Source organism: Dendrobates tinctorius, unplaced genomic scaffold, assembly GCF_039654945.1.
Source record: "Dendrobates tinctorius isolate UK_male_01 unplaced genomic scaffold, ASM3965494v1 ptg000031l, whole genome shotgun sequence".
Lineage (NCBI taxonomy): Eukaryota > Metazoa > Chordata > Amphibia > Anura > Dendrobatidae > Dendrobates > Dendrobates tinctorius.
The window spans coordinates 12300558-12314454 of NW_027361699.1; positions in this window are offsets into that span (position 1 = coordinate 12300558).

Here is a 13897-nt window from a genome sequence, read left to right on the forward strand (position 1 = left end):
ACGCTCATATTTTAATTATTCTTGACAGCCTGTCTAAATTACGGACTGAAGCGGACATAGACAATATAGTCTGGGCTGAAATACCTGATGAAACAATCTACCCTCAGCTCCATAACATTGTTCTTCAACACATGATTCATGGTCCCTGTGGAGAACACAATCCTAATTCTCCCTGTATGGATTTTGGAAAGTGTAGCAAAGGTTTCCCAAAACAAAACCAACCATATACCATCAAAGAAAAGGATGGCTATCCCACTTACCGCAGACCCATTGGCAAAACATATGAACACCATTCTAAGACGATTGACAATTCATGGGTAGTTCCATATAACCCATTTTTACTCACCAAATACAAGTGCCATATTAATGTAGAAATATGTGCTTCCATTCAAAGTGTAAAATATTTATTTAAATACGTTTACAAAGGACATGACAAAGCCAACCTTGAAATTTCCCAAAATAACATCCAACATGATGAAACACACCAATTTACGGATACCAGATATGTTAGTGCACCTGAGGCTGCATGGCGGATATTTGCTTTTCCTATGCATAAACAATCTCATGCCATCATTCGCCTAGCCGTACATCTGCCTAATTCTCAACCACTCTATTTTCATGAGAATGACTCTGCAGACAACATCCATCAAAAGCTCAATTCCAATTCTACACTTATGGCGTATTTCAACCTTAATAAGATCGACCACAATGCACATAACTATTTCTACCGCGAAATTCCAGAACACTACGTTTGGAAACAAGGCACATGGGAACAAAGAAAACGAGGGGGTCTCACAGTTATTGGAAGAATGTACACTGTTAGTGTGAAAGACCAAGAACGCTATTATTTACGTTTGTTGTTACTGCATGTAAAAGCTGCTACCAGTTTTGACAGCATTAAAACCGTCAATGGAGTTATGCATGAAACCTTTAAGGATGCTGCGTTAGCACTTGGATTATTATTCGATGATAGCATCTGGAGACATACTTTAACAGATGCTTGCATTCTTAACATGCCTTCCCAACTTAGAGACATGTTTGCTTATATCTGTATTTTTGGCCCCCCCAGTAATCCACTTGAATTGTGGAATGAATTTAAGGACCATTTTTTACAAGACTATTGTCATACATACCACAGCAACACTGAAGAGTGTATCGATTGTGAAGGATATGCTATGAAAGATGTCCAAGATGTCCTCATAGTCCATGGAAAAACTTTTGCTGATTATAATTTACCACGCCCAGCAAAAAATATTAAACAACTCCTTAAACAATATGATAAGGATTATGAGTTAAAAAAAGCTGCAGAGATAAAAGAAACTCTTAATCAGGAGCAACTTTTTGCCTATGATGTCATTACTGAAGCTTTACAAAATAGCAGTTTAATACCAAAGTGCTTTTTTCTCGATGGACCTGGTGGCAGTGGAAAGACCTACCTATACCATCTACTTACACATCATTTAAGAGGACAAGGAGAAATTGTGTCACCTGCAGCAACTACAGGAATAGCATCTAACTTGATACAAGGAGGCCGAACAATCCACTCTCTATATGGCATACCTATTCCGATCAACGAAACATCTGTTTCCAGGATTAAAAACGATACAAATGCAGGAAAACATTTACAGAGTACAAAACTTTTTATTATTGATGAGTGCACTATGGTCCAAAAACATGCATTGAATGTGATAGATAGACTTCTACGTGACATCATGACAACAAATGTTGCTGAAAAAAATAAAACACCATTTGGAGGTAAAGTTATTGTTCTTGGAGGAGACTTCAGACAATGTCTTCCCGTCATCGCTCATGGAACAAGAATAGACATTGTAGATTCCTGCATTAAATATTCAGAACATTGGCAACATTTTACCAGACTACCGCTAATCAACAACATGCGCTCCACTGATCCTGAATACAGCACTTGGTTGCTTAAACTTGGAAATGGTGAGCTGTCTAATGAACATAACCTTGGAGAGGATGTCATTGAAATTCCTCCAGACATGCTTTGCACTGGCTCTATAGTAACCGAGATCTTTGGAGACCATATTTGCATTGATGTTAATGACCAACAAAGCCTCAACACTGCTGCATCACATGCTATACTATGTCCGAAAAATGATGACGTCGATTTTCTGAACTGTAAAGTAATGGATCGCATTAGTGGTGATTATACTGTATATACAAGTGATGATTCTGTCGATGCTGATGAGGCAGAGGAATGTGAAAACTACCCAGTTGAATTTTTAAACTCTCTGACACCATCAGGAATGCCATCACATCTCTTAAAACTTAAAATTGGCACCATTGTGATGCTATTAAGAAACCTAAACACCAAGAAAGGTCTCTGCAATGGCACTCGCCTCATTGTCATTGCCTTACTCCGCAACATCATACAGGCTAAAGTGATTACTGGCTCAGCTGAAGGAGACATTGTGTTTATTCCACGCATCGATTTGTGTCCTTCAGAAACTGGGTTACCTTTTAAATTAAAACGTCGACAGTTTCCTCTAAAACCTGCTTTTGCTATGACCATTAACAAATCCCAAGGACAGACCCTCAATCGAGTTGGAATTTTTTTGCCCGAACCTGTATTTGCCCATGGACAATTGTATGTTGCATTCTCCCGAGTAAAGGAACGCAGCAACGTTAGGGTCAAAGTGGTGGATACACCACTTCAAGGACAATTGCTACCTAATAGCCCAAAAATCTTCACTAGAAATGTCGTTTACAAAAATGTCTTACTTTAAACTATTTAAGTTGGTCCTAGAATTGATAGATATATAGATATATAAATAATAGTTACATTCTAAATAGATATAGATAATAGACTTCTAAGACTTCTATACATAGCTTGATATATCTTAAAAAGGAGAAAACGGAGTAACGGATACAAAATATATGCAAAAGTATAAATTTTATTAATACTCACATCAAGTGCTGACAAGTATACAAGTTGACTAAAATAGGGGGGATAAGCCCCAATGATACAACAATCAGGACAGACAAGGACAGGGTAAATAAAATGATACCAGTGCTCGAAATCTACATGGCACAACGTTCAGTCAGCCCATGGGCATTGCACATAACAGACATGTGTCTAATGGTAAAAGATAGTCAAATATGGCATACTCAATTAAATGTGTATTGTACATAGTTGTACATGTCTAGAGCGCCAAAAAAAAAAAAAAAAAAAAAAACCATCCAGAGGGGTCAATGTGCAAGTCCAATGGACACTGAACATAAATGAATAAATGACATGTGGAAGGATTCTTACATAGTAAATAACATATGTATCAGCATATCAAAACTGCGCAATTGTGCCAGAGAGAACCCGGGAGACGACCCGCCCAGCGGTCCAAATGACCGAAGTGTGGAAACAAGTAAAGGCAGGCTGCTTACCGGGGAGCAGGATGAGGCGGATCTGCTCCACCGAGGATGGTTTTGAAAGGCAAGCTAGGGACCTACAGACTCGTTTTCGCAACCGGGGATATAGTAACAGGAGCATACGAAAGGGTTACAGTAGAGCCAGGGCTACTGCCCGTAGGGACTTGCTTTATCCGAGGCGTGATAATACTGGGAGATCTGCTAAGTCAGGTGGATCTGCCCCAATACGTTTCATCTCTACCTTCAATCATGAATGGGAACACATGAGGAGCATTTTGGCCAAACACTGGGCAATTCTTGGCTCGGAGCCATCTCTGGGCCAGGTTATCGGTGATCGTCCTCTGATGACTTCAAGAAGATGTAGAAACTTGAGGGATTTTTTGGTCAAGAGCCATTACATCGCGACGACAACGAACCCCTTTGGATCTACTGGTCCAACTCGGGGGTGTTTTCCTTGCGGCCACTGTGTTGCCTGCCCGAATGTCCTTCGCTGCTCCTCCTTTCAGTCCTCCGATGGTGAAAAAGATTTTCACACATTTCCTGCAGTAGTACTAATGTCATATACTACGCGACATGTGGGTGCCCACTGATATATGTGGGCCTCACATCAAGAGAATTACGTGTGAGAGTTCGTGAGCATGTTAGGGACATTCGGGCGGCCAAGACAGTGGTCGATCCTACTACCCTTAAGACCATCCCACGTCACTTCAGATCCTCCCATGATTGTGACCCGGGGTCCTTCATGGTAAGAGGTATTGAATGTGTACACTTGGGAATCCGAGCTGGAAATTACAAAAAGGCGTTGGCCCAGAGAGAGGCTAAGTGGATCGTCGCCCTGGATACTATGACCCCCAAAGGACTTAACGAATCTCTGAGTTTCTCCTCATTTTTATAGCTTCTGCTGTCTCCGCTGCACTGACCATTGTTTCATTTTTTTAGGCCCTATCAACATTCGGTTTGTATGATTTTAACTTTTTGTCTTTTTATATATTTTTTTAGTTTCCCTGTGTTTTCTGTGTTGGCTACATGTGGACTCACTGGTACCATTGTGTGGTGTGGACCCCTCTATTCTGGATGTCCGTACCCACGCCTGCGTTTATTATCTGTTGGATCTGGAAAGAATATCTACCTTCATTATCGTTTCACGGCATATTGATATTATGGAGAATGCGGACACTCCATCGTGTTCGGGTCACTCGTCTATTACTATATAAGAAGAAGAGAAAGGAAGAGGGGGGAAAAAAAAAAAAAAAAAAAAAAAAAAAGTTTTTCTGGACTGTTGCATCAATCTTATTGTGTGCCTTTACAATCCTTACTGGTGCTCTGGATTTTTGGTAGCATACACTATCATATAATGTGTTTATATTGTTTGCCCCAATTATGATTGATGTCACTATCTTTACTGTATTTCCTCCATGGTCTGTCTTGGTTTATTATTTATTTTTTATTTTTTACTTGTTTTTTTTTTTTTTTTTTTTTTTTTAATTTTCTTCTCCTGATTCTTTATGCTGTGACCTTAGTGCGCATACCTGCGCTCACCCGTTGCTCCGATATGGGTTTGGGCGTCTGCCCGCCTCAGGTTATACACGGGGTTAAATTCCCTCTGTTTTCCCTGACGCGTGACGCCTGCCCCATCTCCTGGAGGACTGAGGTGTTGCACTGAGTATGCGCCGCTATTATGGTCTGATTACATCTTTATCATTCATTGAGCTCTGACACTTTTTGTCAACGCAATACACTGCTCAGGCGTCTAGGGTAACGATGCTATCTAGTTTTTATATGAGTGCGGTTTTGTCCCGCCATATTTTTTTTTTTTTTTTGTGACCATACTATTGATCACTTCCTGGTTTGAGTGAGCTGCACTGCGCATGCTCTGTCCGCTGCCTTTGGTTGGTAGACCTGCCCCATGTGACCGCTTTCAAGTGGGAGGTCTTTCTGCATAAAAACATGGTGGTTCACCTCAGTCAACACTCCCTTGATAAAGCGCCTGTTGCGGGCGCGAAACGTACGTCGGGTGTCGTTGCATGGGCCTTCACCTCCTCTGCTCCCCGGTAAGCAGCCTGCCTTTACTTGTTTCCACACTTCGGTCATTTGGACCGCTGGGCGGGTCGTCTCCCGGGTTCTCTCTGGCACAATTGCGCAGTTTTGATATGCTGATACATATGTTATTTACTATGTAAGAATCCTTCCACATGTCATTGATTCATTTATGTTCAGTGTCCATTGGACTTGCACATTGACCCCTCTGGATGGTTTTTTTTTTTTTTTTTTTTTTTTGGCGCTCTAGACATGTACAACTATGTACAATACACATTTAATTGAGTATGCCATATTTGACTATCTTTTACCATTAGACACATGTCTGTTATGTGCAATGCCCATGGGCTGACTGAATGTTGTGCCATGTAGATTTCGAGCACTGGTATCATTTTATTTACCCTGTCCTTGTCTGTCCTGATTGTTGTATCATTGGGGCTTATCCCCCCTATTTTAGTCAACTTGTATACTTGTCAGCACTTGATGTGAGTATTAATAAAATTTATACTTTTGCATATATTTTGTATCCGTTACTCCGTTTTCTCCTTTTTAAGATTAGCATATGGAGTGGTAATCCATGCACAAGGCGTTTTTGGACCATGGTCACCGCCTTGTCTCGTTCTCTGATACTGGGCATTATCATATATGTATAGCTTGATATATGTTATATATATAAATATTTTAAGCAGATAGATATATCTTACACTAATTATCTCTTTCACATATATGTCATAGACATATTTAAATCCATAAAAATATACATAGGTATAGGTATATATAGATTAAAAAAAAAAGGCAAAAACAAAAAAAATTTAGGCAAACATACGTAGATTTCAACTACATAGCTAACACATACTTACACAACTTAGGTAATAATAATTAATTTTTTATTTATTAATAGAGTACTATTATTTCAATAGCACTTTACATACATCAGTAATACTGTCCTTCTTGAGGCTCACTATGTAAATATCTTATCCACATAAAAACATAGGTGTGATACATCTATCTACTATAATAAATGCGCTAAGCAGCTTCCGGGTTGTAACAACTTCCGTCCAGTTGTAACTGGTGATGTCACAGCACACCTCTTGCCATGTTAACCCTCAACACACCACTCCTCCTCAACACACACTCCTGTCACCTTTCACTATCTCCACTAATGTCCAGTCGCAGGATTTTAGAATACTCAATATGGCATGGCCGCAAGAACATGTCGCCGGCGTGGACAACGTCGGGATTTAGGATGGCGCCGGTGGAAGAAGATGTCTGGGATCGTGGAGCAGCGACGATGACGGTGTGAGTATGAGAGACGGAGTGAGAGAAAGGGTCGTATGTGGAGTGAAAGAGTGAGTGGACGTGAGTGGAGATGGTGAAAGGTGAGAGGAGTGTGTGTTGAGGCGGTGTGGTGTGTTCAGGAGGAGTGTGTGTTGAGGGTTCACATGGCAAGAGATGTGTCACTATCCTCCCGATGCGATAGCATCGGGCCTTAATCTACTATAATAAATGCGCTAAGCAGCTTCCAGGTTGTAACAACTTCCGTCCAGTTGTAACTGGTGATGTCACAGCACACCTCTTGCCATGTTAACCCTCAACACACCACTCCTCAACACACTCCTCTCACCTTTCACTATCTCCACTAATGTCCACTCGCAGGATTTCAGAATACTCAAGATGGCGTGGCCGCAAGAACATGTCGCCGGCGTGGACAACGTCGGGATCAAGGATGGCGCCGGTGGAAGAAGATGTCGGGGAACGTGGAGCAGCGATGATGACGGTGTGAGTATGAGAGACGGAGTGAGAGAAAGGGTCGTATGTGGAGTGAAAGAGTGAGTGGACGTGAGTGGAGATGGTGAAAGGTGAGAGGAGTGTGTGTTGAGGCGGTGTGGTGTGTTGAGGAGGTGTGTGTGTATTGAGGGTTAACATGGCAAGAGGTGTGTCACTATCCTCTCGATGCAATAGCATCGGGCCTTAATCTACTATAATAAATGCGCTAAGCAGCTTCCGGGTTGTAACAACTTCCGTCCAGTTGTAACTGGTGACGTCACAGCACACCTCTTGCCATGTTAACCCTCAACACACCACTCCTCAACACAAACTCCTCTCACCTTTCACTATCTCCACTAATGTCCACTCGCAGGATTTCAGAATACTCAAGATGTCATGGCCGCAAGAACATGTCGCCGGCGTGGACAATGTCGGGATCCAGGATGGCGCCGGCGGAAGAAGATGTCGGGGATTGTGGAGCAGCGACGATGACGGTGTGAGTATGAGAGACGGAGTGAGAGAAAGGGTCGTATGTGGAGTGAAAGAGTGAGTGGACGTGAGTGGAGATGGTGAAAGGTGAGAGGAGTGTGTGTTGAGGCGGTGTGGTGTGTTGAGGAGATGTGTGTGTATTGAGGGTTAACATGGCAAGAGGTGTGTCACTATCCTCTCGATGCGATAGCATCGGGCCTTAATCTACTATAATAAATGCGCTAAGCAGCTTCCGGCTTGTAACAACTTCCGTCCAGTTGTAACTGGTGACGTCACAGCACACCTCTTGCCATGTTAACCCTCAACACACCACTCCTCAACACACACTCCTCTCACCTTTCACTATCTCCACTAATGTCCACTCGCAGGATTTCAGAATGCTCAAGATGGCATGGCCGCAAGAACATGTCACCGGCGTGGACAACGTCGGGATCCAGGATGGCGCTGGCGGAAGAAGATGTCGGGGATCGTGGAACAGCGACGATGACGGTGTGAGTATGAGAGACGGAGTGAGAGAAAGGGTCGTATGTGGAGTGAAAGAGTGAGTGGACGTGAGTGGAGATGGTGAAAGGTGAGAGGAGTGTGTGTTGAGGCGGTGTGGTGTGTTGAGGAGGACTGTGTGTTGAGGGTTCACATGGCAAGAGGTGTGTCACTATCCTCCTGATGCGATAGCATCGGGCCTTAATCTACTATAATAAATGCGCTAAGCAGCTTCCGGGTTGTAACAACTTCCGTCCAGTTGTAACCGGTGACGTCACAGCACACCTCTTGCCATGTTAACCCTCAACACACCACTCCTCAACACACACTCCTCTCACCTTTCACTATCTCCACTAATGTCCACTCGCAGGATTTCAGAATACTCAAGATGGCATGGCCGCAAGAACATGTCGCCGGCGTGGACAACGTCGGGATTCAGGATGGCGCCGGCGGAAGAAGATTTCGGGGATCATGGAGCAGCGACGATGACAGTGTGAGTATGAGAGACGGAGTGAGAGAAAGGGTCGTATGTGGAGTGAAAGAGTGAGTGGATGTGAGTGGAGATGGTGAAAGGTGAGAGGAGTGTGTGTTGAGGAGGTGTGTGTGTATTGAGGGTTAACATGGCAAGAGGTGTGTCACTATCCTCTCAATGCGATAGCATCGGGCCTTAATCTAGTTTAAAATATATTTACTTAGAAAATTGGTGACGCATTCAATATTTGTTTCATACCCTATACCGAAAATAAAACAAAATGCAGCAACGGCTAACCGGCTAAGCAGTGTGTGGGTGGATAGCTTCCCACGCAAAGCCCAATCCTATAAATGTACTGTATATAAAAAGGCAATAGCAGCACTCCAATTCCAAAAAATATTTTTTTTTCACTCAATATGGCAACATTTTGGTTCATGTCCGATCCCTTATCAAGCCATAATCTATATACTGTATATATATATATATATATATATATATATATATATGTAAAGCTCTGGCAAAAATAGAGACCACTTTCAAATGTTCAGTTTGTTTGATTTTTCTCTTTATAGGTATATTTTTGAGTAAAATGTAAATTGTTATTTTAGTCTACAAACTTCTGACAACATGTCTCCAAATTTTCAAGCAATAAATTTTGGGGGGTTTTGTCTGAAAAGGCAAAATGGTCAAAATTAAAAAAACAGTGCTTTCAGACCTCAAATAATGCAAAAGAAAACAAGTTCATAATCATTTAGAAACAACAATACTGTTAATGTGCCTGCTTGGCGAGGCAAAACTCCAGGAGTGGACCCTCTGGGCCGTGGCAGCGAGGGGTCCCCGGGTAAGCAGCCAGGTGAGACCGACCTGTTATGAGCTCATTTTCTCCTTCACCTTTGATGTCCGATGAACTCCCTCTGCTGGTGAAAGGAGGTAGTGAAATTGATTTGGATGGGAAAAACCTGTCATCTGAACAGGTGGAGTGTGATTGGACATCTGGAATCTCTGAGTGGATATAAGGCCGCCAACGCCCTGATGGGTTGCTGGTGATCCTCTCTGCTCTGAGCTCTGGCCTCCAGTTTAGTCCTGTCTACTAAAGCTAAGTTTTTGCTCTGCTATTGTTCCATGAGATTTTGTCTGGTTTACTTAGTGTTTGTGTTCAGCCAGCCCTGGTTGGGACTGGCTGAACTCCATTTTTGTCTCTGATCAGTTGATCTCTTTGCTCTGTTTTCAGAATATACCTGAGTGCTGATATAGTGATTTTGAAGTCTAGTGACTTCAGGGCTTTTTCTATCAGACGTGTAGGACATTATTTTTTGGCAGGGTTTTTCCGTGATTGCAGACAGTTGCTTTTCTTTCCTGTCCTATCTAGTTAGTGAGGGCCCCATCGTTTGCTCAGCCTGTCTTTCTGTCTGTGTTTGTGTTTTCATCTGTTTTCACCGTCAATACATGTTGGGCGCTGTCTATTGCTTTGGGGTCTGCTCTGGGGCAGTTTAGATTTCCCCTTTCTTTCTTTAGGTATATTTAGTTCTCCGGCTGTGAACGAGGTGTCTAGGACCACCGTAGGAACACCCCACGGCTACTGTTAGTTGTTGTGAATAGGATCAGGGGTCTGCAATCCGCAAGCTACCAACCTCTCCGGTTTTCTGGACCTAGCTTGCATTTTTGTTTTTTCCTCCTCTGGTGACTCATTCATAACAGAATCACAAGCCATAACGCAGATTCTAGGGTACACAATAGCAGGAAAGAATTGTAAAAAAAGTGTCAGAATTTTTTTATGTATATTTTTTCCTCTTTTTCTCTGGGGCCGTAGGAGGAATTTTCTTAATGGAGATTAAGCAATTGTCTGATCGTGTGGAGCAGCTGGCTGCTGAAGTGCGGGGAATTTCCGCCTATCTTGCTCATTCACATGCTGCTGAACCAAAGATTCCTACTCCTGATGTGTTTTTTGGGGATCGGTCTAAATTTTTGAATTTTAAGAATAATTGTAAATTATTTCTTGCCTTGAAGCCTAACTCTTCGGGGAGCTCTGCGCAGCAGGTTAAAATTGTCATCTCTTTGCTGCGCGGCGATCCCCAGGATTGGGCGTTTTCTTTGACACTTGATGATCCTATTCTAACTAATGTGGACACATTTTTTCAAGCCTTGGGGTTGTTGTATGATGAACCTAATGCTATTGATCAAGCTGAGAAAGCCCTGTTGGCATTGAGCCAGGGTCAGGATTCTGCAGAGTTATACTGTCAAAAATTCCGAAAGTGGGCGGTCCTTACTACCTGGAATGATGGTGCCTTGGCAGCTCTCTTTCGGAAGGGTTTGTCAGAAACCGTAAAAGATACTATGGTGGGATTTCCTGTTCCCTCTGGTCTTGACGATTCTATGTCATTAGCCATTCAGGTTGATCGGCGTTTACATGAACGTAAAAGTACACGAGAAATGTTGCCACCTGTTGAACAAATGTCTGAACCTATGCAATGTGATAGAGCTTTGTCTAGGGCGCAACGTCAGGAGTTCAGAAGGCATAATTGTGACGAAGTGTCAGCTTACGCTGAGTCGTTCTTCTTAGAAAGAGTGGACCCTCTGGGCCGTGGCACCCACCCACCTAGGGCGAGCTGACCTAGTGAGAGCCACCCCCTATACAGGGAGTGTCAGGGGCAAGACCAAGGCGGTGAGCCACCACGGCAGCTGGACCAGACGGCCGGCTCAGGGAAACAAGACAAGGCAAGACGAGTCATTAATTCAAAGAAACTTCATTAAGGAAGACTTCAGGTACAACAGGTGCAAAACGTGAACACACAGAACATAAGACAAGGTGCGTGCAAGGGCACGCCGAGGTCCAAGACTTGTGGAACTCTTCAGGGTGCAACAGCAAGCGTGAACACACAGTTCATGTAACAGGGTGCGTGCAATGGCACGCTGAGGTCCAGGCATGGAACGTGCAGATGGTACACGGACATCGGACTCCGGACAACAGTCCACGATCAACCAGGACATCAGGGTATGTAGCTCAGAGGGTGATCGGCAGGATCCGGACATCAGAAGTTAGCCAGGGTTCCATGCAAGGAAACAAGAGAGTTAGTTACATGGTGTGTATCAACGGACACGCCAGGATCAAGTTCACAGGACAGAGACCTGCGCATGCCGAGGGGCATGCCAGGTTCACAGGACGGTGGCCTGCGCACGCCAAGGGGCATGCCAGGGAGAGGCACAAGGTACGGTGGCATCGGAATCCAAATGCTGGCATCGACCGACAGGGTCCAGGTATCTGGCTACGAACATCAGCTCCGGACATCAGGCCGCAGTCATCTGGGTCTGAACCTCTGGCAGTGGTTGGCAGGTTATGGAATCCGGCAGGCAAACTAGAGAACAGAGAAGAGCAAAAGGAGACAAAGGCTTTGTGCAAGAGTAGCACGAAAAGGCACAGTGCGAGAACCAGCGTAAGTGCAAGGGAGCACAGAGAACACGGCTGGGGAGCACCGGCAGGTGGTACTGACGATGGCAGTTGCAAGCGGGCACGACTAGAGGCGGCACCGCTGCGGGGCCACGCAGCCAGACCACTATAGCACTGGACGGGGCACGGCTGGGGCACACAGGCGAGCACGACTAGAGGCGGCACAGCTGAGGCACACCAGGGAGGCACAGGCGACCAGGCACGTGCACGGAGACACGGAGCCACAAGGCAGGGCTAGGCAAAGACACAGGACAGAGACGCGTAAAGCCAGTACGGCAAAGCCTAGTGCGAAAAGTGCAAGGGCGCACGAAACATCAGGTACAATACAAAGAACCAGGCAGAGACCTGCGCATGCAAAGTGCATGCCAGGGACAGGGACAGTCTAGCAGCGGAACGTAGTCAGAAGCCCAGAGCCGGGCCAAGGAAGGACCTTGGGACTAGACAGAGCACAGAGCGAGGCCTGCACGTGTAGAGGCACGCCAGGGACAGGGACAGTCTAGCAACGGAGCGTAGGCAGAAGCCCAGAGCCGGGCCAAGGAAGGACCTTGGGTCTAGACAGAACACAGAGCGAGGCCTGCACGTGTAGAGACACGCCAGGGAGAGGTTCAGAATGGAGGCCTGCACGTGTAGAGACACGCCAGGGAGAGGTTCAGAGCGGAGGCCTGCACGTGTAGAGACACGACAGGGACAGAGACAGAGGCAGGGTACCTGAAGCCACAAAGCAGAGCAAGGCATCACACGAGGACAGAAATACGGAACAGAAGCAGAGCAAACAAGGACTACAAGGCAAAGCAAGGCAAAGCAGAGCAGGGACAAAACATGGCACGAAGGAAAAACACAAGACATGGCACAAGACAAGGGACGGAATACGAGCACGGAGCGTGTGCAGAGACGCACGACAGAGCAGAGTGCAAGGGCACAGAATAGAGGGAGCGCCCCACAGACCAAGCAGCCATGCAGGGACACCACACAATACTCAGGCCCAGAGTATAGGAAGGGGCGGCCTGATATAGGGCATAGCCCCTCCTCTTCCAGATCAGGATCAGGGAAGCACTTCCGGGTTCAGATCCACAGGATAACAGAGCGTAGTCACATGATCAGAGTTCCAGGCATGACGAGACAACTGCAGATCCAGTGCTGAAACCTAGACAGGTCACATGATCAGAGTTCTAGACATGACAAGATGATTGCCGAACCAGACAGTGCAGGATCCTAGGAAAGGTCACATGATCAGCATTTCAGACATGACGAGATGATTGCAGAACCAAACAGTGCAGGATCCTAGGAAAGGTCACATGATCAGCTTTTCAGACATGACGAGATGATTGCAGAACCAGACAGTGCAGGATCCAGGCAGGGACACATGATCAGGGACTCTAGACATGACAAGAAGATCACAGAAGACAGAGAAGAAACGCAGGAATCCTGCAGCTCAGACATGAGGTGAGTGTGCAACACTGCTCTAGGGAACATGAAAGATAGCAAGCAAGATATGCGCATGCACATCGCTCCAGGAGTTCTTGAGACAAAACAGACATGGCAGACATAGCGGGCATGACAGTACCCCCCTCCTTAAGCCCCCTCTTACCGGGGCTGGAAAGAAGAAAAAAAAATTCTTCAGCAGAAACCAGAGTTTAGTACAAACCACTCCAATGACGTTGATCCGACATCTGAAACGGACACCTGCACCGGTCAAGACAAAGGAGCCACGGACGAGACACGGGAATCCAGTGGGGAGGGCTGCGGGTAGACAAGCTAGTCTTCTTACTCTGGCTGACATCATTTCCAAATGAGTTCAGAGGACAAGGGCCGGGTCTGAT